The sequence below is a fragment of the Accipiter gentilis genome, chromosome 2, assembly GCF_929443795.1.
Source record: "Accipiter gentilis chromosome 2, bAccGen1.1, whole genome shotgun sequence".
NCBI classification, from domain to species: domain Eukaryota; kingdom Metazoa; phylum Chordata; class Aves; order Accipitriformes; family Accipitridae; genus Astur; species Astur gentilis.
In genome coordinates, this window is record NC_064881.1 from 25,457,355 (window position 1) to 25,484,864 (window position 27,510).

Consider the following 27,510-nt stretch of genomic DNA (forward strand, 5'->3'; position numbering starts at 1 on the left):
TCACTTTTGTTACTGCTATTTCAGCAGGCAGGAGTGCATAGTACAGATGGCCTGAAACATGTGGGGTGTCACACACCCTTACAAAAATCTAGGGTGTCCTTATAGGGAGGCAAAGAAAAAGTACTGGGGCCATAATTTTCAAATTTCTACATGGCTTTTATAGACTTCATCTAAGCAGCAAATATAGCTGAGTCAAATAGCCAGAAATTATCTTTAATTGTACAGTCCTATCCTAACCTACTGTTTATGCTACCAAAATGTACAGACTCATTTCCACTCTCAGGGAGCGCGGAGAGCTGTGAGCAGCTAGTGCCAGAGAGAAGGTGCTTTGGCTTGTAGTGCTCCTTACCCCTGCCTTGCAGAGAAAACCTAGGACTGCCACCATATCACCCCAAAACCAGGCATCTGCTGTGAATAGATCAAGAAGATACCCTAATACCTGCTCTAATCCTTGCTGAAGCAAAATGCAAAGCCCTATTGACCTGACTTGATTTTTTATTCAGTCCTTCCTGCAGACAGCCCATGGTAAAAATCTTGAGACTGTTTAGTTGTTTTTGCCAGCTGAACCACTCTTTGGTGTTTCTTGTGTAGCACCTGTATAGTACCTGCATGCAAAGGGGTGGTCTGAGCCTCCCAGCTGCACCACCTAATAATTCCTTTGTCCCAGAGGCACCAGCTTAATCTTGGAGTAGCAGGGACCTCACACAGGTTGTGCTCTATTCTGCTAGACATGGGTTTATATCCTACAAATAAGAAAAAAACGCAAATGTCTTGTGTCAAATAAAAAACCCAGGAGCAAAAAACCCAGAAGCAAGTAATAATATAATTAAGAACTGACACATTCATTCTTGCTGTGTTCCAACATGAAATAGCAGAGTTTTTGGTTTGGATAAGGCATCCATGTCAGAGTGTTAGCTAAATCATGTCCTTGCCTGCTTAAATGAAAGAAAAAAAATATTAATTCTTTTTAAAGGCTTTTGACCTTGGTTTTTTTGGAAGATGGTATTAATGTTGTCTGAATCAATGTTCTGTCTCTATGCATAGCCATTGCACACACTTTACAAAGATTCAGCATTAATATTTCTACAAGCTTTAACAGCCTGTCTCAGGACTTCAGAAATGACAGATAAAAGGAAAGTTTTCAAGGTTGTTTACTGTTTTGCAGGACTCAATTCTTTTAAGCCATACATTTTTTATTTATCAAAAACATACTTGAAAAAGTGATGACTGAGAACTTATTTTTGCACACAAGTTTAGTGGGTATTCAGAATTTGTAAGTCATCACTGTGAGTGTAGCTGCAGATTTTCTCTCCCACCACTTTGCATCACTGATATTTTACTGGGGATCTTTGTGAAAGTCCTCAGGCTCAGAGATAGCATCACATTCCTGGAGAATCCTTCTCCTAATGTCTCAGATTATAAAGTCACCTCGGGCTATAGGGTCCCACACTGGGTGGGCAGATCACAGTGTACCAGCAGCAGCAGCCGCTGGCTTCTGTAGTGTAAAAAATGTATTTCAGCAAACTAAAAATGTCAGTCAGTGGTGTATGTGATTAGCACCAATTCACGTGCAAATGGAGAAAGCAGATAAAGGACCCAGAGGACATCCCTGAAAAAGAAGAAGCAGAGCAAGCAGACAAGAGTGTGTAGGAGGGGGGGGGGGGGGCGGGGCGGAATTGCCTGTCATATACCTGCCAATAATGGTATGTACTCCATGGAATAAGATATCCTGGGAAGTGACAAAACCACACAACTTAATGTTGTTGCTGGAGCAAACAAGTATTCTGAGAAATGTGTGTTTCTCAAAGTCTAGAAGTTTCTTTTTCAAATGGATTAATCTTTTAAATAGAACAGACATGACTAATTTGCTGAGGTCTTATATAACATTAAAATATTTTAATTTGCACATTTTCTGCCTTTACAGTATCAAAAGTACTACCTATTTTTGCTTGTATTTGTTCTTCAGTAGCTTATTATTCAACACCACAAGTTAGTAATTTCTTTTGAGACTACATTAGAGGAAACAGTGAGGAGCAAAAGATAAAATCTCCATGAGAGGGGACTAAGAGAAGGTGTTCTGCGCAGCAAAGGAGCTGCTGTTTCTGCAGCTAAAATCTCATCATAGGCACTAAAATGTCACTCTAAAGGCTCTCTAAGCCATTCACTAGCAGATCGGAGCAGTGCACCCAACAGATCCATGGATCGCTCCCTGGCTGGAACAGGCAGAGATGAGGTATACGTAGGAAGCAAGATGACTGGCAATATGTTACTAGACTGAGATCACTTTCCTACGGGAATCCAACCAGACCAGTATGTTCTACTGTCAAACACTTCAAACCAAATCCTACAGCAGCTCTTGTTTGTGAGGTGTTATGAATTGCAGCGCACAATCTGAAAAAATCATAGAGTTAAACACAGATATAACGACTGTGAGGTCTGTACAGCTCAGCAAAGCAAAGTCTTAAAAGCAAGCCTAGACAGCAAGCCTAGCACAGGAACACCATCCTTAGGATGAACACCCTTGTAGATAAGCCTGATGCTCTGGTGTCCCAGGCAGTTACAGCTGTATGTGAGCTTAAAGCCAGCCTGGACAACAGCAGTTTGCATTCCCAGAACAGGTCAAGACAAAGATCAATGCAATGATAAACTAGGCCTGCAGTCCCAAAAATTCAGCAGTGTAGCACATACAACATAAAACACCACAACTTCATAATCGTGTACAACAAGGTACAGTATTTGATGTCTAACAGACTAGCATGCTGTTGGAGTCTCACCTGATCTACTTGGATTTTGCAATAGCAACAACTGAGCTCGAATCTGAACTCCAGGGATCTGTGTTAATAAAACAGGATTATTATCTTTATAGACCTTGGTCAAAAGCTGAGGATTACAACTTCAGATATAAACAGCATGAACAGACGAACTGTTCAAAAGCAGAATTTCTGTTGGTAATTGCTTTTAGCAAATCAAAAAAAAAAAAAAAGAGAAGAAAATTACATGACATACTTGCCAAGGTGTCTGCAAGCAGAATGTTTGTCTCCGGCATTACCAGCCAAAGTTGTGTAGATGCTTCATTAAAAATGTAGAAAAAGCAATATAAATATTTTGTATATGAAACCACAGCTAATATTAAAGAGTTTAACTGTTATTGCACAGCTCACTACTAGGGGTAATCAGCTAGACTTTCTCCTCACGGCTGAGCACTCCAAGTAGGGCCCCCAGCCCCCTGCTCAATACAGACGTGCTCTGAGGTAGAGCAGGCAGGACACCAGTCACCCCTTTCCCTATACCCTGCTACCAGTGGTAAGCTCTTTGAGGTCACTGAGCTAAATTATGTATCCTCTTGTGTACAGGAAAAGGAAGGATACTGATGCCCGATTCAGAAGCATCAAATCCAACTGAAAGCCATGGAAATTCAGGGGCTGGGCTCAGCAGAGGGTTTTGAAGAGCCTCCTTTGAGGTGTAAAAGGGTATTTATCCAGAATTATGTGCCTATGGGATGAAAGAGGGTTCAGAAAGATCCTGTACGGCTCTCAACATGCCCAAACTCATAAGCGTTTATCTTTTGGCCTGCACCTTCCTGGTGCTGTCAGCTCTCCTCACTGACCGCTGCGAGGGCAAATAACGCGATTTCTGCTGACGCCCTGCTAGGGCCAGGGGTTTAGGGTTTCTCTCCGGATCTTGTCCCGTGCAATTTGTCTTTGGTAACACAGATAAAGCAGGAAACTGTATCTAGAAATACAGCACCTAGTGATTTGGGGATTCTCCATTTTGAGTCCTGAAAGTCAGTAATCAGTGATCACAAGGTGAGCATTTATCATCAAAACTGGCTTTTGAAAACTTGGCTCGCTCTTTTTTCCTCCCTTTATGACTCATGCTCACTCCTGCTTTCCTTTGCTAATATTAAAAAAAACCCAAAAAAACACAGATCACCGTTAAAAAATCTGAAATTATCCTAAAGGACATTCTTTTTATAGCTTCACACTGTTAATACAGATTGTAGCAGATAAATTATAACAAGTATTCACTTGCCAGCATGCTCCAAACAAAGTAAACAAAAAATGTCCCCTGTCTTGATGTTAATTTCTTTCTCTATTTGCGGACTAAAATCAGTTGTGCTCACATTAATACAAGACAGAGACGTGAGTTTCTCTAGTGGTGTCTGCCCAGAAGGACAGTAAAAGTTTGTCTGAACATAGAGGTCTGTGTCTGAGCAGTGCAATGGGTCGGAAGAAGGCAGAAAGTAGCTCTTCTAAAAATATATATTTATGTGTTCTTAATAAAAACCACAAACAAGATGGCCTTTTCTATCAGCATTGAAAAAATACATGGGAAAGAACTAATTTTTCCCTTGATCCTCATTAGGTGCCGTTAGCGGTTGCTGCACTTACAGAAAAAGGTTTCTTCTCTGTATAAGGAGAAGTTGTGTGTGGAAAGCAGCGATAAAGCCTGTGGTACTTCTTTGTAAGTGCTTTTGCAAGTAGCTCAGCGGAACTCACAAATGCCCCTTCAAACTATTTCAGCTTTGAAGAATCAGCAGGAGAATCTTAAAATCAGAAAACGAAGTATTTACAGGTACTGGACCGATTTTTTTTGAATGAGGGATTGCAAGCACATGACCACATGGAATAAAAAATGTTTTATGTAACTGTCCTTCCTGTCATTTTTTTCAGACCTCCAGTATTGTTTCAGAGAAATAGTTCTGCACAATGCATGATAATGCATCACAGGATCCTGTTCCCATAGATCTGAAATTTCTTAGTTTAATCTTCACCTAAACAAATATTCCCTTAAATAAAATAGAATCATATTCTCAGTGGCAAGTGCTGAGTGTTTTCAGCCACTTGGAAGAGTAAACAGAGCCCCCTGCCTGTTCTGCTTCCTTTGACTCCCGCTTCCTTTCCCACGTGCTTTATTCCTCTTAACTGTCTGACCCCTGCCTGGGCCTTGCAGGTTCTGTCTTCCTTTTTTTTTTTTAGCTCTAACAGCACCGCAGCACTGCGCGGCTAATGAGCCACGGAGAGCTTTGCCACCTTTATTGGAAAACTTTTCCACTTTATGGAAGATGACTCCATGTGGGTGTCAGAGAGGCACTGGACCCTCTCCACACAACACCACACTGCTTCTCTTATCTTGACCTTTCTGCCTCTGTAATTCCCTACATTTTTTTCCTGAACTACCGGATTCTTGGCTAGTTTTACTGTTTGCTATAGAATATGTGTGTCTTAAGATTTGCTTTTTGAACTGATGTATTCTGAGGAAAGAAATGCTTATTCTAGTCAAGATATGAGCTAGTCTAAAAGAAAAATGTTCCTTTTGATTCACACACCTCAAACCCCTAAATCCAGACATCACTTCTGAAAGCCGTTTTTCAAGAGGAAATAAATTAAAAATATGGTAGTTCAGAAAATTATTCTCAGCTTGATTGCTGCTTAGATGATGTGTAAAATAAGTATGTAAAAATACAGCAATGCCACACTTAGAGGAATTGTTCTACTTTGAAGCTATATCCAGCTGGCACCTGTTTTGGTGTTATTGATGTCACAACAGAATATCAGCAATGTTTCTCTTTTCCCTTCTCCTACTCATTTACCAAAAGAATATGATATTCAGTGCTCCCTGCCCTACTTTGAAGAAATTTTCACTATTATATATATCTGCAAAGGAAATTAATATTAAATATTGAATGGTGAGTGTTAAACAGGTGAATATTAAAAAGTTCAAGAATGATGCAGGAAAAAAATGTCTTGTGGATGATAACTGATCGTAACGATATGGCAAAAATCACAAATAGCAATGACTCCTTTGCATCTGAATACACATTACTGAAAAGGTCTTCAGAATGACAAAGCCTTTTTGTGATATTTTGTGATTTTAAACATGTATGGGCCATTATACCAACTTTTCTGAGACATACCATAGTTTACGACCTCTGCTCTACATCATCCAGCAAGCTGTTTAAGGAGAACACACTGATTTTTGCTCTGAGTTCATTTACTGGGGCAGAAAGCCTACTGATTGGACCCCAGTAGTAGCCACATTTTAGTAGCTTCTGTTATGACCTTTTACAAATTCTTTTCATTTGTGAACTCCTACATATTTCTGATAAAGATGTGGATCCACACAGCGGTGTTGCTACCAGACGTGTTCCATATGTGCCATAGCATATGGGAATTTGCTCTTCTTGCTTTTAAAGACCTTCTAAGGAATAGTCTACAGAACTCAGGGATTTCCAGAGAGTAGGCTGAAAATCCCTATTCTACAATATATTATTTTGGGTATTCTCTCCTCTCCTGAATTAGATGTACTTCACAAATGAAGGGTATGATTATTTCGAGCCTGAAATAGAAAGAAATACCTAGAACAGGGATGACCTAAAAGGCTGAAATGGCAATAAAGGCCACCAAGTTGATCAGAAAGTAAGAGGTTACAGGACTCCACATACAGAATGAATATCTGGTCCTGCTGAATTCCAGGATTCACAGCAAAGTTTGAATTTATCTAGCCTAATCATGTCAAGAATAAGAAGAAATTGCTGTGGCTTCCCAGAAACCTGGAGAGACTTGTATTTGATCAGAAAGTCTCTATTTGAAACCAAAACTATGCTTCTTGCTCTTTAGGCATGGGGCACAGTAACCAGGGTCAGCATGAGACACCATGTTAACATTAACAATGGATAGTTAATATGAGATTGGGAAATCTTCTTCATAGCCACTACCTGTAACTCCCTGATCAGTGTCTGTCTAAGCAAAATCCATGGCAAAAGAAAGTCCCACACAAAAGTTTGTAACTACCTTTGGATTTGACGTTGTCAGCAGAAAAGCAAAGAAGAAAGATATTTCCTTTGAAAATTGCAGTTGGCCACAAACAACACCTACAGACATGATTACCTGCTCATCTGTTGTCATGTCAGCTAATTATTGGTGCACCTAAGATCACGATAAGAAAAGACATGCTCAGTTTTGCAATAAGAGCATGCTGCTAAGACAATTTCACAGGTGAATTTTGGATAAAGAAGGAAGGGACCCAGTGGGTGCTTCTTTTAAGATTTCAGTGAATGAGAAACAGATGCTTGTCCCTCTCAGCAAATCACTTCTAGTTTTGGTGGTCTGCGAGGAGCTAGTGAAGAGCAATTCAAGACATATTTGATGATGCCATAGTTCTTGTTTAATAATATACAGGCACTTGTTTAGAGGCTAAGGATAACAGGAATGTTTAACTAAGCACACGAAACTAAGTAGTGTTTCTGAAACCAAACAAAAGCATAAGTCCATTTTGGCACATTCCTGGATAACCATCCATGTCTGCACCCATCTATTATTAACAATTGCAGTTTCTTAAAAGGTGCAGTTTGCAGGTACACTGCAAAGATGCAAACGCACTAAGTGGAAAAAATGCTAGCAGGGAGACACCAACTCTGAACATCTATCTTGCCTGTCTTTTCAAAGTAGCGAAGAAAGACATTATAATCTGATCTGACCATGCAGTCCCCAAATAGCCAAACAACTGCTGAAAGGCCCAGTAAATTCTTTTGGCTTTAGTGCACATTAATTTAGGAACTTTAAAAAAAGGCTTTAAGGGTCTCCAAAGCTATGGCACAGCTAATTCAGTTCATCAGGCATCACAGAGAAATATGGTGGTCAGTGAGCACCAGCAGCAAAGCAGAGATGAGGGCCTCTGCATTATGGAGAGGAAGCAAAAGCCCCCTCTGAAAGCTGATAGCATCAGTTAGGTAGAAAAGTCACTTCCTGAGTGGAAGCTGAAATCAGATATAATTCTAACAATATCCACCAGGAAATCACAAAAATCTGCAGGATTCATTAGTTTCCCAGAAGACAAAGATGTTTCTCTAAATCTCAAAAGTTAAGGTACATGGTATTTTCAGCAAGTTCAACAAGGAGTATGACAAAGATCCTGTTGTCCTTGCCTCCAAACTTATTCATGTTACTTTATAAGTTGCTACCTGATGAGCCATTTATATAACTGAGTCCCAAGTTATTTCCTCTGCTGTCTCTGCACCAACAATGTCTAATCTGACTTTGCTTCCTATGATCCTTATCCAGTGCTGCATTTAAATGTCAACATCCAGTCCAAAAATCAAAGTAAACCAAAAACAACCTATGTTACCTAATATTTTTATGAATTATTATAATTTCAATAGTTGTGAATATAAATCTGGCTGTGACAGCTCCCTTTCTGAGACATTTTATTCTCTGTTGTTCACTGCATCAAATTTTTGGTCATTAGTATAGCTATAGCTCTTCCTACTTACCCAGCTTTTCCTCTCTTTTCCTCCCTCCCACCTAGACTGCCAAGTACTCTTTCTTTTGATCGCCCCTACTGTCTCTTTATCTACTTACATGCCAACCAGGGAATATTGTCCTACTAAAGAAATAATTAGGAGATCTTGAATGAATGACCATATCACTTCAGGCATCTCAGGAGTTTCCACTGTACTCAGAATGATCACCATCTTACGAGATCAGGTAGAAGTTGCCAGGTGCCAATACCTGGTGTTTGTATTGTACCACCACTATTGTTTCACATACTTCTAATTTGTCTAACATCTAAATGAATTTCTTGGCCATTTCATGCAATGCTGTTATATCAGGAAATTATTGGTACAATCATTATAGCTCCTCCCAATCCTGTGCATGACTTTTGGTCACTGGAACTAGTATAGAACTAGTAAGACAATGCGCTCTGGTGAAGCAATACACATAATGGTAACTATGGTCCCACACCAAGATATTATTTCTATTTACTTTTTCATTGATAAGTGAACAGTAAATGTGGGAGGGGAGACACTCACTTAGGAGCCTTACTTATGGTAATGAGTCACTTTATAAATCAGCTACTTAGAAACAGTGCTTTCCAACATGTAAATCTCTGCCAGTATTCTTTGTAGGGCAAAGGCATGCTAAGCTAACAATCATATTAGCAATCTGCACACCAACCTGAGAGCTGCACTCAATTTGCACAGTAAGGAAAAAGGTGCAGGAGTTTCTGCCTCAAGAGGATGATGTTGAAGTGGAAAGCACTGTAAGCAACGGAGAGATTCCTCCAGAAGGTGATGCAAGGGATGGAAATTGAGTTCTTGATGTAGGTCCCATTTAGAAGGGCTCCTAGCTCTTCATTGGCTCTTCAGGCAGTCTAATGGGCTAGTTTACCTAGCCAAAGTTGGAGGGTATTAGTACGTCCCCTCACCTCAGCTGCCTTCTCCCCTCCCTCCATTATGTCAGTAGCTGCCACTGACAGTGCTCAAGCTTCAGGCGTCATCCAGCATGTCATTAAAAACCCTTAAGTGCTGACTGCACCGTGTTTCCCTGAAAGCTTTGTTTGCCCTGTGAGGTCCATTTTGGCTGTTGATAGAAGTGTTTTCAAAACATTTCCAAGTCAAAAGATAGATCTTTTCCAAGACCACAAGGTATAGAAACTCTTCTGAGGTCTTGGCCTGAATTTCTATTTTCTAAAATCAGCCGCCTTCTGATACTTTTTCACAGAAACATTGGTACTACCTGAATAAATTTTTATTTCTTCTAATACAAATTGTTTATTTCTTGTCATAAGAAATAGTTATTAGTTGTTCCCATCACACCTCACTGATTGTGTATGCAGTAGTCATGGAGTCCACTGATCCATAAGTGACCATAGGTGTAATGACCCCAACTGCCTGCACATCAACGTGCTCAAACACACAAAGGCAGGATTTGCATCCAAATGGGTGTCTGGAAGAATACTTTATAGGCCATAATGAAGCTGTATTGTTGTGTAACCACTGTTAATGTGCTTTTGTAATTGGTTTTGAAACTGAATTTGAGCATTCCAGAATCAATTAGGTGGAAGAATTCAAAACTTTTAGAAAGGTGCTATTCACATCTGATGTCTAATTTAAGGTCTCTAAAGAAAAGGTGGAGCACTTGTCAGTCCCTTCTAGCAGATCTCTGCACAAAGTATTGCTTTTTAGGTTTTAGGCAGACTGATATATTGCTCTTTTCACATGAAAGCACTAATTTTAATATAGATCTGAGGTTATAATTTCTATAAGATTATCTCATTTTTGTTTCAAATTTGGAATTGGGAAAGTATTACAAAAGTTGGCTTTTCCTGGATTTAGTAAGGTAATGCTTCTGAATGTCAGTTCTGAAACACTAACCTCTGAAAGGCTTTCCACATGGTAATTATCCTGTTATTAAAAATTTTTGCAAAGCTTCAGTTCTGGCAGTAGAAACACCAATCATGCAGGCATACTCTACTTTTATGTGTCTGGGTTTCTCTTGCACTCCGTAGAGCTGCTTTTGTAGCTAAAGCTGCTGCACCTGTGCATAATATGGATGAGGGTAAATGTTAGTTAATGATAGACCTCCTAAATTTGAAAGCTGAAAACGAGCTGTAGAGAGTTTCTTACCTGTTATCTTTTGTATATCTATCAAACATCTAACGAGCAGAAATGGAAATTTCCTAGAGAAAGGGTCTTCCTTCTGCTTCACGAAAGCAAGAATTCAAAAGAGTTAAGTCCAGGATCTGTCAAACCCAGTGCAGTTTGACAGAAACAATAATTTCCGGTGAAAAGTCACTCAGGTCTATCTCCCCATGATTTTTGCTTAAAGTTGCCCTATGAAATCCACCAATATGAATTTAAGCAAACTGATTTTAGATCTGTATGCTGTATGCTCAACAGTGAAATTTGCTTTCACATAAAATTTGTTGTGTCCTTTGAAAGTTTACTGTTAGCTAATTGTACTTTTATTACAAAATTCATCATAAGATTTATCAGATTATCACCATTTTTCATAGAAATATTAGGAAGTTTCATAAGTAACTGGCTTGTGACACTACTGGAGATCACATAGGGATTAGGAAAGCAGCGATTACGTTTGACTTCAGTCCAGTAAAGCACTTTTAGGTAAATGAAAACTGCCATTATCATCAACAGAGCTGTAGGTATTGCTAAAAAAAGCGCAAGATTTACACACTCGCGTAGATACATAGTCCAAGATCTTACTCATTTATACTGGACATGAGGATCGCATGAGCATTTCTATCCTCCTTTAAGTTTGGCTATTACCATATAAATGACTTACGTTTCAGCAGTCTAAGGAAGTGCAATATACTGAGTGATAAGGCTGACTGGAGGCTGCGAGACTAAGTACAAGCTAAGTACAGTCTGCCCTCTTTTAAATGTGATTCACTGTCTCCAACAGGAGCACGGGCTGTTGGTACCCAGAGTGTTGCTCAGTTCGGTTGCTTCCTGCAACTGCCCGAGCTATCTGCGTAGACACTGTGTATGCTTGTGTTTTTATCACAAACATCGGGCTATGGTAATTCATCCAGCTTTAGGAAAAAAACATTATATTCTTTGATGGGGTCTGAAATGAAATTAATTTAGCTGCTGGAACAGTACTTAAGGGATGCTTTTCCATGGGCTTAATGAACAGCTGCTTCCTATTAAGGGAAGGGTAGATCTGCTTTTTGCATTTTACAAAGGAAACTTAAGATTAATTAAAGCAATTAATCTACACGGTAATAGTAGCTTTTGGAATTTTCCACATCCCTACAAGTTTGCAAGTCAGCTTTCATGCTCCCAAACATATGCTCTCTTTCCTTTCCTTGTTATTGGTTTCAAAGGGAAAGCTGAGTGAATTCTTATTGCTCACTCTGCAAAGAGGATACGCTAAAGAAGTTGAACAAATCACATTAACAGACATGGTCCTGCATAATAAGAGAATATCTTACTCTCAGACTCATATTTTAGTCAGACTGGTGATTTAAAGTTATAAAAGAAGTAATAGTTTAGTACCTGTAGAGCTGAACTGACATTTCCTTTCATTTGAACACCTTAGCCAAGTCCTTGTGAAAAGTGCTACCTTTAGAGCTGACTAAACAGGCCTTAAGGCTTGCATCTACTTTATATTTAGTTGTTCTTTAGAAATGAGGTTATTTTTAATAAATCACCTTCAATAAATATGAAAGACTAATACATTTGGGGTTTGGTTTGTTGGTTGGTTTGTTTTTTTTTAATTGCCCCAATACAGCTGATTGGAACAGTTGTTGCTGTGATAGTTGTATTTTTTCCAATTATTTATACTACATTTGCTTTCTTGCATTTTGTCACTCTTAAGTCCTACTGACAGTTTGTTTAGAAAGCTTCTTGTGTTTCCATTTTAAAAGGACTATGCCAAATAGAGAGGATTACCTCTAGAAAAGCAGGGAAAGCAACAACCATCTTCCTCAAGAGTGAAGACCTTCCTGGCAGGTCATGCTTTAGTCGAGTAGAAGTTGAGCTCGCTGTAGTGCTTGCTAAGTAAAAAAGTCTGTAGATAGTGTTTTGCCATTATAATATCTAATGGTCCTTTCCAGCTTTAAAAAGCTACATAACCACGTAATGGTCCTTCTCTTGAAGTAAGTGTGAATTTTAAGTGTTGTTTGTGTGACCAGAAGGCGCAACCTTCATCAAAATCTGAGTGAGATCCCCAAGCCTTGTGAAAGATCATCATCGATATCAGCTGCATAATAGCCTTAGATATTTTAAATAGCAAATGTGATAATTTACATTAATACTGTTGAGACTAAAATTCAACAGATTTGGCTTTCAAATCTAACAGATGCCATTTGGACAGATTGGAATGGAGCAGAGCGGGGATTTTGGAGGGGACCTCAAGAGGTCCTGTTCAAGCTTCAGGTCATAGAAGACAATAGGTATTATTATAACCCCTTCACTGCAGCTTTCCAGGATGTCGGTGAGAAGAGGGGAACTGCACAGTACTCACATTATGTGACCACATGCTCAAAGGCATCACCACTCAGTGTTTAATCAGAAAAACTGTAGTTCCTCAGTCTCCCTGTAAAAAATCATTTGCAATCCCTGTAGGCTATGAGCTTGAGCAGTGGGATGGGCTCCATCTCCTGGGCAGGTCTCACAGGCTCTTTGGAAGCTAGAGAATGTCCTGGGGGAATACTGATAAGGCAAATGCTGAATGGAGAATAGCTGCAAATCTAGCTGATTTTACAGGACCTGTCTAGAGGATGGGAATTTTTTAGGGAGTTCATCTTGTCTCTCTGGACTCAGCAATACCAGCCCTTCCCCTCACTACCACCAAAAAAAAAGTGAGAAGTCGTCAAAACTTCAGTTTGACTATAATAGCAAAGAGGTTTGATCTGATCTGCGTTTTGACTCCAAAGTGATGCTTTCTCTGGGCACTTAAATACATGATTAATTTTGAGAAGTGCACTTAAAGATCCGCGAATATTGTTTTTTATTAAAACTTTCTATATTTATTTCACAGGGAGAAGAAAGCTCGGGTCTTTCCACAGGAAAGTGGCAGTCCTTAGCAGTCCACCACTTACGCAGTCCTCTAGACAAACTAAACTGGAAGGAGGGCAGGAAGAGTGCTCCCTGTTTCAAAGGATTTTCTATTTTCTCATCTCCTTCTTTCCTTTCTATTGTTCTGCCTGATTTTCGCTGTTCTCTGTAATGGCATTTCCTTAAGGTCAATCTATTGTTATTTAGGAGTGTGATAGAAGTAACTCAGGCTGAGTCATGCAATATTTGCCAACTCCACACCTTTCAGCATTCTGCTGCAGAGAATGGAGGTAAAATAGCTGTTTGTGATGACTACTGCTTCCTATATAAAAGCTGTTTTTTTAAAAGAAAATGAGTAAGAAAAAGAGCTCTAAAAAGAAAATACTTTTTAATGCATTTGCTTAGGGTTTTCATAAGCCTGCAATGAAACTGAAGCTGTCCAGAGCCAGCAGCATTCACAAATAATGCCTTAGTAACACATGCATGTAAATTTAAGAGAAAGAAACAGGAAGGAATTCAACAAAGAATCATATTTTAAATCCACTGAGGATGTAGAATAAACATCAATAAGAAAAAAAAGTCTGCCTAAAAATTCTGATAGATTATGGAAAATCTTTCTTTTCACAAATAAAATTTTACACTGACCACATGCAAAAAAACCCCTTAACTGGAGAAGAAAGTCTACATAAAGCCTACTGTGTGTGAATCATATCTAATGAGAGCCATTATTTAAGACATTGACCTTAATTTTCTTTGCAACAGTCTTGTATTTCAAATTATTTTGCATTTGCCTTAAAAATTTCTGACTACTACATAAAACATCTGTATTGCAGCCCAAAATGCTCAAAAGGGGCATCCTGAGATGGTTGCACATGTGGTGGTGAGGTACTTGTTAATTCAAAATTTTTCCACTTGGCCGACATTAAGAAACTGTTAGAAACAAAATATGTTATACATCTGATATGGGACAATGCTGCAGAGCTGCTACTGAATGAACTAAAGCTCTGGCTAGATACATAGGCATGTGTTTACTTTTGCCACCTTAGCTCTACAAACCAAATTTTGATAACTACATCCAAACAGAATGTTATATTTGGGTTTTTTTTCCTTTCAGATTTGCCCTTGCTGTCATTGCTCAACATTTTCCTCCCTTCCTGACACATTACAAGTGCCAGGGATGCAGCTTTCAGGTCTAACCACAGGTGTGTTCTATTAAATGATTCTATTCTGTTAGATCCATATAGTCTGTGGGAAAAAAGTTGCTTATATACAATTACACATTCACTTGCCCCCCACTCCATATGAATATACATGTTACTCTAATACAGGTGCGTAACGCACCTATGCCTACTTGTACCATATCAAATTCTAACCCAGTACCTGCACCCTTTTAAGGTAGTATGACCTTAAGAAAGAGAAAAGCATATGAAATATCTACAGTAGAGTAAATAATGTAAACAAATGCTGTGAATATTCATTATAATTCTGAAGTGTTCTTTTTTTTTCCAATTGCCACCACTTTCATGTAATTTTTCCAACAGCTGTGTTCTACTAAGAAGAAAACCCAAAACTATGGAAAATGAATTCATGGTGGCAAGATTCACACTGGAGTAAATGTATTAATATTCAATACTGTACTCTGCAAGAAAATCCAGTGACTGCATTAGGGATATTCATGATATGAGATATAAAACATCATGGTTTTCAAAATATGTCCCTAATTTGGCATGCTCAAATAAATGAGGAGAACAAATTATAAAGCCTTTGCTTTTTGCAAGTATTCAGAAAGAAATGTGATGAAGAACAAGTTTGTTCAAGACCTGTTTTTCAGATCTGCATTGACTTCTACCCACATGAATCAGTCCTTGTCAGGGAAAGTAAATGTTTCACAGACTGGATCAAACACTGGTTAATAAGTTATTTGAGAATCAATCTATATTTATTCAGGTTCTGCCTGTTAATGCACATTGTGGATTATTTCCGCTTCTAACTCCTCTAGGTTTCTCTGTGGGTTTATCATTGAGTATTCCAAAAGCAGAGTGGTAGAATGCTCTGAAAGTTGAAAAACAAAACAGACTGGAAAAAGAAAAATGCAATAGATCTGGAAAGCTCATTTGAAATTTATGAGGGATTTGAATTTGAATATCTGAATTTGCCAGCCCACAAAGGAAGAAAGTAGGAGGCTGCGAGTGAAGAAGTTTCCTGTGGTTCTTCCTTTATAAAAAGTGACAAAGGAAGGAACTCTGTACTCAGGCAGACTTTGTAAAGCTGTTCAGTCTGTGCCTACATCAAGACTGCTGTCAGGATGGTGACAGAGCTCAGGAAAGCTTTCTGGGCATTAACTTGTCTTGCTCTTACCTCTGTTCACACATCCACAGCATAAGGACCCTGTCCACTGACCTGCAGCTTCCAGAAAACAGATAGGTTTGGTACGCTGTATGCTCAAATAAATTGTAAGATCTTTTCTCACAGGATGCAGAGTTTGGCAGTCTCTTTCAGTATTTGCTACTGGAGGTAACCGTATATAATGCATCCAAGACAGTTTTGCATAAACCAGGGGTTCTCCATTTCCATAATGTGGATCGCATCCAAGCAGAGGGACTCCTTTTTAGTCTCAAATACCACATTCAGTCTTATGGGCAAATAACAATCCTACAACAGCATTTTTTTACAAGGACTTTTGATATCTTTTCACAATAATAAGCTGAAAACCAGGCAATAATACCTAGAACAAGGCAATCCAAGATGGTTTCCTACAGAACACAGAAGTGCTGACTACTGTGTAAATTGTTCATGGTCTGTGGACCATGAATCATTGCATCCTTCATAAAAATAGACCTTGGAAACCTACTTATCTGAATACAGTTGGTACGTGCAAATAAGGACTGTATGTAGGTTAAGAAGGCAAAAGGATACAGAAGAGCTTTCAGAAAGAATGACTGGGTTCAGGGAATTTTTGTGACTCAGGGAATGGGATGCTGTTTTACTCAAGGGCATGTGCATGCTTCTGTGACAGTCATAGACCAGGGAGAGCACTGATTTTTGAAAGACAGGAAAGTAGGTTTTTAGCCGTTTGGGTGTTAAGAGCTGTCTTGACATAGAAAACTGGGAAAATAAAGCCACTTATTAGAACTGGGGAAGCAACTTCAGGGAGGAGCTATGGAACTCGAAAGGGAGGGTTTGAAGAGGAAGATTAACTCCCTGGAACTGTCAAGCTCGAGCTAGATGCTGAAATAAATAAATATGAAAGCAATCATTTGCAGCTAAAAGACCTTACTGTCTCTCTTTGGTGCTACTCTGGAAGAAAAGCATAGAAACCTCTCCAAGAAGAAAGGTTGCCTTCGTCACATCCTAGTGGTAAAGTTTAAAAAACAGACAATGCTGGCTCTTAGGCAGGCAGCATATAGAGCAGGGGGGAAGGACCTGTGCTGGCACAATGCCTCTTTTTGGTTGTGAAGCGGTAACTATGAAATGGTTCCTTAGTTTGGTTTAACTTCTAAGAGATAAACTGACCTCTAGTAGAGGGTGAAAGGAAATTAATATAGTTCATGACTGAGGACATGTCTTTTTTTTGTAGGAGATGAAGAAGTAAGCAGCATACTTTTGAATTTAGAACAAATCCGAGTTCAGTGAACTGATACCTGGAAGGCTGGTGACATTCATGCTTTACGCAGTGTATTAATTCAAAGGAAACAACTAGCAGCCTGTGGCCAAAATAGGTGTTTTTGACTTAAGTAAATTAATTCATTAAATTAACAAACGATGAGGCTACAACAATAGAGTGAGGAAATGAAGACATGATTATGAGGGTCAGCATAGTGTTGGCTAAGATAAAGCACAACACAGATGGCTTTTCAGAGATGACAGGCTAAAGGATTGCTGATATGGAAGATATCTACAACAGCTGAGAAGTGAATTTAACAGTAGAGTCATATTGTTTTTCCATGGCCTTGAACTTTCTTTTCTTAAGCAATCAAAATTTGGCAGAGATTTTTAATGGCACTCATATGTGCCTGTTATGTTTCATAATGCTTCTACTAGAAGAATGCTTCTACTACATCTATTAAAAGGTTTATAGTTTTGCACTTTTGCATAATTACATCTGTCCCATCGGAAAAATTTCTAGGCTAGCAGTTGCTGTCACTTACCAGGTGCTGTCACAGTTAGTGACAGCAACTCTGATTAGGTTTCACTAGTTACGGAAATTAATGAAAAGTACCTGCAAATCAAGAAGTATCATTGGTATTTGTAGTTTTTTTTTTAAAGATCTGTAAGGACAGCTGAACTCTCCTGTTAAAGGCGCAAATGCAGATGAAAACTAAGCATTACAGGAAAATGTACTGTTGGCAGTATTGGAGATTTTAAAGTACAACGTTCAAATTGTTTATTTGCTAAAGGAGTTTACAACTCATGCCACCTTGTTTTCATGGAAGACTTCCAAACAAGTTTTCAACAATCATCTGAGCTGTAAGATCAGCCTTGTATCATGTGATGTGGGGATAGAAAAATCACAGGCTTGAAAAAAGGAAATGCAGAGCTGCTGTACAATTAACTGTTTCCTCTTTTATATTTTGTGCATATATCTGAATAATGACTGACTGTAAATTCCACTACTTCCCATGGAAAACTAACACTAAATTTAAAAGGCAATTTTCCTGTACCACATTTGTTCCTGGCTTCTATCACATTTATTGAATTTTCATATATCTATCTGTGCCTTAGGAGACCCACTCACCTTTACAAAAATGTATTTTTGAAAATAAGCCTTAAGAACCTTCCAGACTCAGGGGTAGAAAAGGAAGGAAAATGAGAACTAAGATAGGGTATGTGCTGGAGAGAAGAGGGAGTCCTCCAAGAGACCATAAATTTCTCTTCATTTTACCAACATATAGATTCATGTTGGTAATCCATGTGGCTGCTGAATCATAGATTTATTTTACAAGTAACCTGTAGGTCTTACAAATAAAAATTCAGTTCTGTAAAATCATTGTACGGGCACATAAGACCTGAGTGAATCACACGCATTTCAAAGCTTCTGGTCCTGGATATGCGCAGCACAGAATCTGCAGATAAAAGCAGTGCCATCCAAAATATCATCACTTTGGGGTCTGTGGAGACAGTGGTAGGGATGTGATGTGCTGGTGGCTAGAATGATAATTTTCCACATGTTCAGTGTTAAACAAGTCTATAAATCAAGGCTCCAGGAATCAATTTTTCCCATGTTCATTTTGGGGGACAGTAAGTGAAGCTTGTCAGCATAACATGTGAATGATTCATATTTTGGGCATTTTCACCATGCCTAAGATCTCACTTGTCTCTTCCCAATACAACTCTAAGGTTTTGTACTGTAAGTCAAAAGATTATGAAAAGGAGTTGACATGATTTTGTGGTTTATGAGAGGTAGCGACAAGCATGGAATGGATGTGCTGTGACATCTTCAGAAGATAGTTGGTCACCTGTGACCACAGCAGACCCTTCCTGGTGATTACATTGTCCCTCCCAGTCATTTCATCTGTTTTTGTCCTGTGCCCACCAGTGCTAGAGCCTGTGAAAAGCTGGTGTCTGCTGTCTTTAGGGAAATCTGTGGATTTCATACTTGACTCACAGACATCTATGTTGCACCACTGATGATGCTAATTTACAAAGACAGTTAATACTGAGGGCTATCAGTGTATCTACTGATGATATGCATCTGGAGACTAAGAAAACATCTTCACAAGATGAAAAGAAGCAGTTTCCACCAGTGTGACTCAGTCCTAAGTATATGAGGTTTTTGCTTCATGGTTCAGCATCTGTACTACTTGCTGCATCTGAAGACAGTTATCAACAGCCAAAAGTCAGCAAGAAATCTCCCAGCAACTTCAAGAGCAAAGAGAAAAGGTGCTGAACTACTATGTATCATTCTCCCAACTCAAGGTTAAGCAACACAGTCAGAAAGCGGCAACTATACCTGCCCATTTCATACTCTGTGCTGAGAGAATTTTTGCCTCCTGATCGCTTAATGTAGTTCTTATCAGTGTTCTCCTTTCACTGAAAAAAAATCCAAACCACAGACAAATACATATCAGACTTAGCAATATACTTAAATGGAGAGATGAAAAAAATGTCATCTATGCCTGCCCATTTATCAGCATCTTTGTTATTCTGAGAAATAGAGATGAAAAGTTAAAAAACACAAATGCATTTCAACTCTGCCATTCCTAGGATTATTCTTTCTGTGCATGCTCCTCTGCCTTGCAGGGTAAACACATAAAGCAATGAGTAGACAAGAAGCACTCCCAGCAAAAGAGAATTTACAAATCTTCAAATGATGTTGAATGTGAGTGGGCAGACCGTGACAAAATGTTCGCACTTCATCAAATCTAACTAGTTTGCCACTACATATTTATGCTATAAACTGTGAACTGGAGTTCCTCTGTGGGAGAGTAACCTAAATGAAATGACAAGAAGGAAAAAGACAACTGCTTTTGCAGGTATGGGATAGTAGAGTATTTGCTGGTTCCCAATTCTCTTTATTTAATTGAAAAAGTCTTTAAGAATCCATTTCCATCATCATTATTTAAATGGAATCCTAATTTACTCTGAGAATTAGTTACATTTATTCTGGAAATAAAATCAGTGAAATAATGTCTTTAATCTTTGCCCTTGTTGAAATGGAATAATAATTCTACCTGTCTCAGTTTCAGGTTATGAGGCTGAAACTGTACATGCATGGAAGTATACATATTCCACAGTGGTGGGTACTAGTTCAGGGTTGATGTACTTTATGATCTTTAGATAGAAGTATCTTCAGAAAAAGGTGTTTTGTTAAAATTAGCAGTATCATTGCTTCTTGTGCTGATAATGAACTAATTTATGGTCACAATAGTGCAAAACTTTCAAGATTTCCCAGTGCAGCAGGTTTATGACTTCAAAATGCAGAGCATAGACATTTTATTTGTATATCCCTGTCCAATATTTACATAGAGTTAATCTACCAAGACATCTCCATAGATTTTACTGTGTGTTTTTGCAGTAGTCATGCAGAAAAATGCTGACTGTTTAATACAGTTATGGATTGTTTTGGTACAATATTGTGTAGACTCTTCATCTGATAAATTTCTAATAATTTTGACAGGATAAATTTGAAGTTCAAGAGGTGATTTCGAACATGCATTTATCAACATAATGGATCAGAGGGAAATTTATTCCTTCATTTATATTATAGCACCCTTGCCTGGCTTTCAGTTTCTTAGAAGTCAGACGTTGTTAGGCTGTACCAGTTTTGGGCCCCCAAGACAGGCAAGACATGTAAACTGGAGCAGTTGAGCAGAGGGTCCCCAAGGTGTTCAGGGCTGGAGCACTTGTCCTGTGAGGAGAAGCTTCAGAAGCTGGACTTGTTCAACCTGGAGAAGAGATGGCTTGGGTGGGGGCTCACAGCAGCCCCCGACACCTACGGGGAAGGGACCCAGAAGCTGGAGGCAGGCTCTTCACAGCAGTGCGTGGTGGGAGGAGACGAGCTATGGGCAGAAGTTGAAAGAAGAGAGGTTCAGACAGGAGATAAGGAGACCCTTTTCCCCGGGGGGACAGGGCTGGGCAGGGGTGTGGGTTGCCCAGGGAGGCTGTGCCGGCTCCATCCGTGGAGGTTTCCAAGCCCTGACAGCGCACGGCCCTGAGCGGCCTGGTCGGCCTGAACGGGAGGCTGTGCTGGAGACTTCCTGACCTCCCTTCCCACCTGGTTTGCCCTGTGATCCTGTGTTGGCAACTGTCAGGAGACTGCTCGCCCATACGGACACGCATAGCGATAAGCCAAAACACACAGCCAGATCCCATGTCTTACTGTTCCTAGGAGAGCCCGAGTGAAGTTCTAACACCACCTAGGTCAAGAGCAAAATTCCCAGTGATTTTGCCAGGATATCACCCACTGTATTTTGTCTTTAATTATGGAGAAGGAATATTGGAGTTTTGCCAGCAGCTTCAGAGAGGTCACATCACACCAGATGAATAAGGGTGTCCAGCCCTGTGCTGACCAGGGAGCCTGGGTCAGCTGGAATCTGCACCCAGCTCTTAGCTAAGTACCTAAAATTAGATGGACTCAATCCAGGCGTGAGAGTTAAAACAACATTAAATATTTGGGGGATTTTTTTCAGATGTACCTAATCTGAGGTTGGGCACAGCTCACTTTTCCTAGGAAGCAAATACCTATGACTGATACTCAATTTCAAAAAGTTAAGCATGTACAATGTGTACATACATACATTTGCCTAAAGTGTGTGCTTGCCAGACAGTGAGTAGGACTGATCTGATTTTACCTGCTGACCGTTAGATATGATCTTGTGTCCATAAAGAACTCCAGTCAGTGCTCATGCAGTTTAAATTCATAGATTCTTGCATTTCTGTCGGCATATAATACTTATATATATATATGAGGCTTGGATGTGTGTTTGAAGTCTCCTTTGCTTCTCCCTTAGATAAAGCTAAAGTTCAATGTATTTGAGATCTAAATAGTGACATAAATTAAACTCTTTATTACTTTAAAACATTAAAAAAAAAATTCTTCTGTGTTTGTCATCCAGCCCATTCCCTGATGTGTGCTGATATATACCAGACTCAGCCACCCCCTACGCTTCTGTGCTCAGTCTCTCACAACTTTACTTTTTTTCTGTGAAGGCTAATTAAAAGACAAAGGCATTAGATCAATGAAACACAAGGAAAATTGCTGAAAACTTGTTGAGAATGGTAAGTCTTCCTATTGACATTTCAATCTTTGGGGAATTGCTCTGGGTAAAAGCTTATTTCTTAAGTTTCACACCTCAGCTGGATCCGTTTCCTTAGGCCAATTAGAGATGCATGTCTTTTGCTACCTTGTTTGCAGTTACATCATTTGATTTAAATGTTATTGCACCAGAACAATTGACATACAAATTTGGCCTTTAATAAAAATCTGTTGCAGTGATGAAACCTTTATTGCATGTCATTGTATTATGTTATGAACCAATTATGCAAAGAACTCCAACAAATTTTACATTGACTCTGCAAAAACCTATGGCCTGATGAGAGCTACAGAAATGCTTGGGGGTACATAGTTAAGAGAACCTTCTTTTTTGACATCACATGGTGTAAAAATTCTTAATTTTTGGAACTCCAAGAGGTGCTCTCTTTTGTATCATGTTAGACAGAACGCTTTATTTAACTTTAGGTGTAATGAGAGATTTCAGTATCAAAACAGTCTTTTAAGGAGGTAAGTCTTCATTTTGAATGGCAGTTATAAACATGAATTTAAAATACACCACATTCTAGTTAAGGGAAAAAAAAAAAAAAAAGCGAAAGTCCAAGAAATAATATCTAGTGTTCAAGATGTCTCCATAATTAAAGCTAATTTTACTTTCTGGTCTGTATATTGCTATAACTGGATCTTTAGTCCCACACCCCTGTTTACAGTTCTTGCCTGCCCTTTGATCTGCCAACAGATTTTTGAGGAAAATTACAGGACTGGCATGCTTATAGTTCTTCTTGAATAAAGACCAGTTCCTGCCTAGAAAAGATATAGCTGGCTAAACAGCTATCAAGAGGCAAGGGTTTGGCTTGCTTTATCCATGTTGTTGGCTCAGATATACTTTCTCTTCTATCCACAGGGCACTCCCATGAATGAGGCAAAGAGAGAGGAATACGTTTACAGTTCTTTCACTGCTCCAAAGAAAGTTCACCACGATGCTACCAGAGGTTAAAAATAAATGAAAATGTACAGCTATTTCCAAAACCATACAATAAATATGATTTTAAACATCACAACATATGGGTTTTTTCACTGCAGTAGTGTTTCTCCTACATGCAGGTGCAGGATATCAGTATTTGAATTCTCTTCTATGCTTCTTTTCAAGGATTGAAGGAATTGCAGATATGGGTGAGAACTGAGCTCTACTTAAAAGGATCTAAAAGTACCCACTGGTTTCAATGGGATTTGAATTCGGGCCTTAGTGCTGGTATCTGGACTTGAGAAAATTTCCAGAGGCAAGGGCAATGGTCACCCTATTACCACTGCAGCCAGAAAGCTGGCATCTGCCTGGCTAGAGCACTTGACTTCTTTCATTACAAATTACAATGGAATATTCATTCTGAGGGTCTGTGGCATCCCGTTCTTTAATAATGAAGTCCAAGTTTGTACAGGTAGAGGCGCTTCAAAATCAATACTGTGCAGCTTGCCAGTGAGTCCCAGGTAGACCACTGAAAGGCATGAGGAGCCTGGGTGGGATGGATGAAAGGGGCCAGGGACACTCCCCAGTCCCAGATCTATCTAGCACACACAGCCCTGCCATGGAGCATTGCCAAGAAGGTTTCTGTAATCATCTGTCATTGTGCAGCTTCTGGATGGGCGTAAATTTGAGCCTGAGAATTGTAAACTTTGTCATTGTAATGATTAAGTGAAGAGGAAGCTTCCCCTGGTAAATACGTGCCTCAGATAAACAGAAAATGACTTGCATGCATTGCCTTGGCTGCTGGAACAGACTGCTAAATGGCACCATTGCCAACTAAAAATTTGCATAAAATTTTGTAAAATATTTTTATGCTGTGTCTTTTAGCAGTAAAGCTTTATTTTGTGTTTGTTTTTCTTTAAAATTACGGTCTGTAGAGACTCATGCTTGTTGTTTGTTCCTTGGGTCATGATTTCACTTTTTTTTTTCCTTTAAAAGAATTTGCAATCATCTTCCTTTACAGGTGTCAGGGTATATTTTCAACAGAAACACATTTTGTTCTGAGAGATAGGACAGGTCACTCACAGTAACATCACAGAGCAGCCTTACCGGGGGAAAAAACCAGATTGCCTGACATTTAGAGGCTCTGTTCCTCTGTGGGCTGTGATAGAGATGTGGCCAGTACAGTGATTTCATACTTTTTCAGGTCAGGAGGGTTAGATTATTAGTCAAATCTAAAGCAGTGAGGTAAACATTTACAAATTCCTACTTTGCTGAAGTTTAATTTGAGTGGGAAGATGGTGAATATACCCAGAACGTGTGCTGCTCGACATGGTCTGGCTTTGATGTTCACCCGTAAGACCCATGAATCACCGGCAGCTGCAAAAACTGTCTCAGGGAACAAGTTAACTTTAAATAGTCTCCTTTTTAAGGGTTTTGCTGAACTGAAGCCAGGAGGATTAGCTGCAGGATATTAATAGGAAGCAATATATATAGATAGATAGATTAGAATAAATATCTCTTTTTTCTGTGCTATATAACTTCATGAGGCATTTGTCATCAGAATTAAATAGGTCATGGGGTGAAGACAGTGCTGAATCCTGGCCGGTAAATGCCATTTATTACCACACTGACAAGGGAAAAGGTAAACAACTGAGTTTCTTCTCCTAGTGTCTGTTGAAAAAGGTCCTTTTCACGATTTCATTGGTTATTCCTAATAGTACAGAGATGCTGCTTCTTACTGAGAGCTACACAAGTTTTTATAGGTGCTAATCTAACACAGTGGTACAAAGCCAAGTGATAGCTTTATATCCCTACAACTTCCATTTGCAAAACCAATTGATAAAGTAGTTTGAAAGCAATTTACAGTGAACTAATAGTTGTGTCAGCAAGAAAGGAGCAAAGAGCTATTCTATGGAAAGACTTGGGGGGCTACTGTAGGTTCAAATAGCCCATTTTCTACCACAGTTCACAGGAAGATGCACAGTAAGCTGGGTAATCGGTAATGCTCTGGATTCAGCCGTGTCTGGTTTTGGTTGCAGGAGGAAGATCTTTCCCACCTGATTGCCACAGTTCTCCACAAACCAGAGGCAGTATCTGGGAATCTCTGCTGAAGAATTGTCTTCATTATACATGAAAATTGACTTGAAATGTTGACTTTTATGCTGGCCCATCTCAGACTAGATCTGAGTTCAGACTGACATGCAAAAATAGACAAGTGTTTGGAAAGAATGTCATTTTACTGATTAATATCCAGAACTTGAATTGATGCCTCTCCACCTTGCTTACAATTTCCAGGATAAAAGAGAACAACCAAAGCTCTAATGCCAGATGCTGATCATTCTCTAGGGGGGGCACACATCTTCTCTTTGGAGGCTAGTTACTGAATTTGCAGCTGTGATTTTTGATTGCTCCATTTGGAAGCCTGTAGGAGTAGACTATTATCTTAGGAAGAAGTCAAACAAAACTCTGAGTTTATCCTGAGTCAAATAAACTGTGTTGTCTTCTTAATTGTTTTCCAGTGAAACTAACTTTTATTTATGCGCAGAGCTTGGTGAACAAAAAATAGTGTCAACACATCCTAGGCTTCCCTCCACTAAGTTGGCAGAGGGTAATCAGTACAACAAATTGTTTCTATAATGCTGAGTTTTTCTCATGAGGAACTGCTCTGTCTGTACTTGGATAAAAACAGAAGTAAACTCACATGCAACTGAATTTTAACAGAAAGAGTGCAGTGTAACCATATCAATATAGTAGGGTTATTTAGCCCTAGTCTCATTTTATAAGTTAAATAAAATATAGAAATATGTATACATTTTCTCAGCTAGAGATGAAATTATTCTAAAAGGTGCAAAGAGATTGTAGTCTTTGCATTGTGTAAAAGAGGCAGTGAGATTGGAGAACATTTTATACATCCAAAACTATCCAGCATGTCACAGAAATTTAAGATGGAAATATATTACAGAGTGCTTTGCATGAGGAAATGAGTGTAGAAGCTGCCTTCTGATACCATCATCCCTTGGGGCACCCTGCACTTTCAAAGCACTGGCCAGGATGTTAATACTGGTTTGCCAGTTGCCATGATTTATGTGCATCTTTTTCTTCATTGCCCTTCTCCCTGAGGTTCCAAAGAGAGCAGAGCCACAGCCAGCAAGGTACTGATGACAGAGGTTGGAAGCACAGAAGTTCCCTGCTGGAGGAAAGTAAGAAATGTGATGGTTTTCATGTTAAACTTTCAGTCAATAAGAAGGGAATTATCCTTGTTGGTAGAAATTGCCATTGGAAAGGAAAAATAAAGGGTCAACCTGATGTAAAGAAGAATGTGGGTTTTGTCATCATGCAAAACACAAGCCAGTACGGAGGGCAGAGCCATGATTTCCACTAGCAGAGACTGAAGGGGAATGTTGTAGGTATCGCTATGTGTATCAATACAGAGCACATCCCTGCTGCCCTCCAGGGTTAAAAAGTCTCTGGCATATTCACTGTCATACTGAGCACACCCAGCAAGGGTGACTTTAGCAGACAGGTGATCTCCTTGCATCACGTCCTAGAACAGCACGGCTTGCTTTTTACTTAACTGTACTTTTCCTGCCACGCTCTGTCTATGCTGTCCCTGTTCCTATATCTCATTTGTAGTATCAAGAATAATAATCACCACTGTTTCTCTATTTGCTTTCTACTTTCTGCTATTCATCTATTTGCTGTCTACTTTTCTACTTTCTACACTTATTTTTTGGTTCTTCCTCAGGCATATCAAACCAAAACAGTGCAGAGGTGCTGACAGAGGTGGCAGAACATTACTGAATGCTTTATGAGTAAAGGAGAGACGCACAGGTCTGTCAGTGGCCACCTTAACCTGCAGTTCTGTACTCATCAACTGCTTTATAGGCTTGCAGGTGACCTACAGCGATGGAATCAGAGGAGATCATAGGGTTGTTCTAGTACAATATCCACAAGTCCAGGAGTACATCTGCACGTGTGCAGGAGGTCTGAGATAAGGCTCGGCAGTGAATAATGTGGGAGGACAATAAGGAGCAATAAATAACCTGGACTTGCTTTCAGACAGAGTTCTCTGGATGAGGTCTTGTGGGCGTAACTGCCAAGCACCCAGAGCTGCTGTGCTGCCCTAGATGCAGACTGTAGCTGCCTTTTCACCTAAAAATTAAATTAATCTTCAGTGTGGAGCATTCTGTTAGCTTTTAACTATAATAAGAGTTTAGGTACCTACTGGATGTGTGAAAAGCAACATGTAGTTGCTTTAGTCTCAAACTGAACCCCTTGTTCTTTAGTTCTCAGAATACGTGGCAGAAGAAATTCAAAACTCCTAAAGTTACAGCACAAAATCCCACAGACATGTGCACAAGATTATTACTGTTTTACCCCTAAACAGGATTACGAAGAGAATTCAGAGCAAAAGTAAAATTAGTGACCTTCTAAGGAGTATAAGGAACCAAAGTAACCTTGCTTAAAGTCATTGGCACTCAAATAGTTCACTAATGCCAGGGTCTAACTGTGCCTGGCTGTTCATTTTCTATA

The 27,510-nt window shown here is 39.3% G+C and overlaps 1 long non-coding RNA gene across 1 annotated transcript; it reads left to right on the forward strand.

Annotated features, from left to right (window-relative positions):
* Window positions 1–3,522: 3,522 nt before the first annotated feature.
* On the forward strand, window positions 3,523–23,005 carry LOC126048548 (uncharacterized). Its single transcript, XR_007508898.1, has 5 exons — window positions 3,523–3,806; window positions 13,287–13,593; window positions 14,418–14,505; window positions 21,859–22,021; window positions 22,918–23,005. It is a non-coding gene; the product is annotated as an uncharacterized LOC126048548 (long non-coding RNA).
* The last annotated feature ends 4,505 nt before the right edge of the window (window positions 23,006–27,510 follow it).